The sequence below is a fragment of the Coccinella septempunctata genome, chromosome 6, assembly GCF_907165205.1.
Source record: "Coccinella septempunctata chromosome 6, icCocSept1.1, whole genome shotgun sequence".
In the NCBI taxonomy this organism is placed as follows: domain Eukaryota; kingdom Metazoa; phylum Arthropoda; class Insecta; order Coleoptera; family Coccinellidae; genus Coccinella; species Coccinella septempunctata.
This window is the reverse complement of record NC_058194.1, coordinates 7165621-7169331: the sequence shown is the minus strand read 5'-3', so window position 1 is coordinate 7169331 and position 3711 is coordinate 7165621.

Sequence of the window (3711 nt, the reverse complement as noted above, 5' to 3'; positions counted from 1 at the left end):
TGGTGTCGATCCTCCTGCTGTAGTTAATGTCTCACGTACCGGTACACCTGTAAGAAATCCAACATTAGAACGGGTCATGAATGAGACAAGGCAGACATGTAGAGCATTACTACAACAATTACCAGCGATACCTCTCACACAGTCACAGGACTGTGGGACAACAACACCTGAGGGTCCGACACAAAGTAGATGGGTTAATTCCACACGAAGGGTATCTTTTCCACACTTACCTGCACCGTGGATGAATTCTGACCGGCCAATTATCACAACACCTGCCAGATCGGAACCGGAGTCTCGATCAACAGTACCAACTGTCCCGGAACACAAATGGAACATCTCCTTTGATGGCACTGGTAGTGTAACCGGATTTCTTGAGGAGGTGGAGAGGCTGGCTGAATCACGTAAAGTATCCCTAGAACAAGTTTTTGAGTCAGTGTATGAGTTACTACGAAAGGATGCGAGGGATTGGTTCATTCCCAGGAGAGGTACTTTCGAGGATTGGGAGGATTTTAGCAACCAACTGAAAGAAGCATTTCTGCCAGTTAACTACGAGGAGAATCTGTTGGAGGAAATAAAAAGGCGAACACAAGGCCCTGAAGAAAAGTTGCTTCTATCCAGGACAAACCACCGTCACACCGAAACTGTACACCACCACCGTGCAAATTTCCGATTACACACTGCCTGACTTGAAATTCTTACTGGTACCCAACTTACCGGTTGACATTATTCTGGGGATGGATGTTCTGTCGACTTTCAAGTTTTCCGTAAATCTCAGTACTGCCGAGTGCTTTCTGGAAGGCCGTCTGATCTCGAAACCGATGACTCCCGTCGAAACCACCGCAGAAGTTCACACCGCCGAAGAACACCTGTTGGAGCTGACGGAGTCCCAGAAACAGGAGCTGGAGGCATTTCTGAAAGAAGAGTTAAAGAAGTTTGAAGACCTATATGGTACAACCGACCTGATTGAACATAAGATCAAACTGAAACCAGGCACCGAACCGATCAAACAACGATACCGACCCCTAAACCCGAAAATGCAGGAGATCTTCAATCAGGAAGTAGACCGTATGCTGGCTGAGGGAGTGATTGAACCCTCCAAGTCACCGTGGAGTTCACCGGTAGTGTTGGTCAGGAAGAAAGACGGAAAGTACCGTTTTTGCATCGACTTCCGTGCCGTCAACCAAGTATCTGTAAAAGATGCATACCCGTTGCCGTACATTTCTGGGATTCTGGATAAACTACGTAAGGCCAAGTACATCTCCACACTGGATCTGAAACAAGGATATTGGCAGATACCGTTAGCAAAGGAAAGCCGTCCGATTACTGCCTTCACAGTTCCAGGAAGGGGATTGTTCCAGTTCACCGTCATGCCGTTTGGTCTTCACGCTAGTCCAGCCACATTCCAGAGATTCTTAGACACCGTTATTGGCCCAGAAATGGAACCGGAGGCGTTCGCTTACCTGGACGACATAGTTGTCCTGGGGGAAACTTTCGAGGAGCACCTAGAGAATTTAAGAGAAGTATTCCGGCGGTTGAGAGAAGCCAATCTTCGTCTCAATCCCGAAAAGTGTGACTTTGTGCGAAAATCCCTAAAATACCTAGGACATGTCGTTACCTCCGAAGGAATCCGTACCGACCCGGATAAAGTTTCTTCTATCGTAGCATTCCCAGCACCGAAAACCATCCGTGAATTGCGCCGTTTTCTGGGAGTTGCTAGCTGGTACCGCCGTTTTATAGAGAACTTTTCCGATGTCGTTTCACCGTTAACTCACCTGTTAAAGAAGAAACCACGTTGGAAGTGGGGTGAGGAACAACAAAAAGCGTTCGACCTCCTAAAACAAAAACTGACCGAATCACCGATACTGGCCTGTCCGGATTTCAATCAACCGTTCGTCCTGCAAACAGACGCCAGTGACGTAGGCCTTGGAGGAGCCCTGACCCAAGTTCTGGATGGAGAGGAAAGGGTGATCGCCTATGTCAGCCGTACCTTGAACACTGCCGAAAGAAATTACTCCGTGTCCGAAAAGGAATGTCTCGCCATTGTTTTCTCAATAGAGAAACTGCGACCATACCTGGAAGGATTTCATTTCACCGTAATTTCCGACCACATGAGTCTGAAATGGCTGAATTCCATCAAGTCACCGTCCGGAAGAATTGCTCGATGGGCCGTTTTCCTTCAGCAATTCGACTTTGAAGTCCAATACCGGAAAGGTGCCCTGAACAAAGTCGCCGACAGTCTGTCCCGAAACCCGTTACCGTCTGTGGATTCCGTATGCCTGGCCGACGTCGAAGTTTGCTGCAGTTGGTACAACAAAAAGCTCCGAGAGGTACAAAGATACCCAGAAGATTTCCCTGACTTCGCCGTTGAGGATGGGAAACTGTATCATCACTTCTGGGACTCTTCCGACTTTACTGAAGTTGGATCCGGACAACCATGGAAGCTCTGTGTACCCACCGAACAACGACTGGAGGTCCTGAAAGAAAATCACGATTCGGAATTAGCTGGTCACCTGGGAATCTCCAAAACCATCTCTCGGCTAGCCCGGAATTATTACTGGCCAGGGATGTTCAGAGATGTCGCAAAATACGTAAGAAACTGCCCATCCTGTCAAAGGTACAAAATACCACAACAGAAGACGCCTGGAAAAATGCAACCACATAGAATGACTGATGCACCGTTCCAAGAGGTCTGTACAGATGTGGTTGGACCACTTCCCCGTTCCAAGAAGGGAAATTCTTACGTAGTGGTGATGCAGGACTGTTTCACGAAGTGGGTTGAATGCCGTCCGTTGCGGAAAGCCACCGCTAAAACCGTTTACTCAGCCCTATATGAACAAGTTATACTCCGATATGGCTGTCCGAAGCTGGTGATATCTGACAATGGGGTACAGTATGACAGTAGACTGTTCAAAAACAGTCTCCGAGAGCTAAACATTGCTCACCGTTTCACCCCTCCGTATACACCACAGTGCAACGCCGTAGAACGAGCCAATCGTACGTTGAAAACTATGATAGGTCAGTTTTGTGAAGCCGACCACCGTACTTGGGATGAGAAATTAGGCGAACTAACTTTCGCCCTGAATACCGCAAAACAAGAATCTACAGGATTCACACCGGCATTCCTGAACTATGGAAGGGAATTAACAGTTCCAAAGGCAATCTACTCGTCAAACACCCAAGACGAAGACACCGAGGAGACAAACAGAAGCCCAGAAGAAAGTAGAGTAAATCTTACTCACCGTACAGAACAAATCCGTCATCTTCAGGAGGCCTATGAGTTTGTCAATACCAGGTTGTACCGTGCATTCGAGCAGCAAGCTCACCATTACAACCTCCGTCGAAAAGAAGTTCGTTTTTATGTCGGTGATAGAGTTCTGCGCCGTGCTAATCCGCTGTCGTCCGCCGTGGATAGCTTTGCAGCCAAGTTGGCTCCGAAGTTCTCTGGTCCGTATACCGTTGTGAAAGTAATTTCACCCGTTGTTTATGACCTGAAAGATAACAGTGGTAAGAAAATCACCAATATTCATGTGAAGGATTTAAAACCGTTCCATCCGTCTGATCATTAGTAAGTACACTGTATAGCAACCGAAATAAAAATCAACCGTACCGTTATATTATAGCATGCACCGATAATAAATGGGATACATCCGTTCTGTCTGTCTCTATTTCACTCTTCTATTACCGTTAAAAATAATATTTATCACCGAAAAT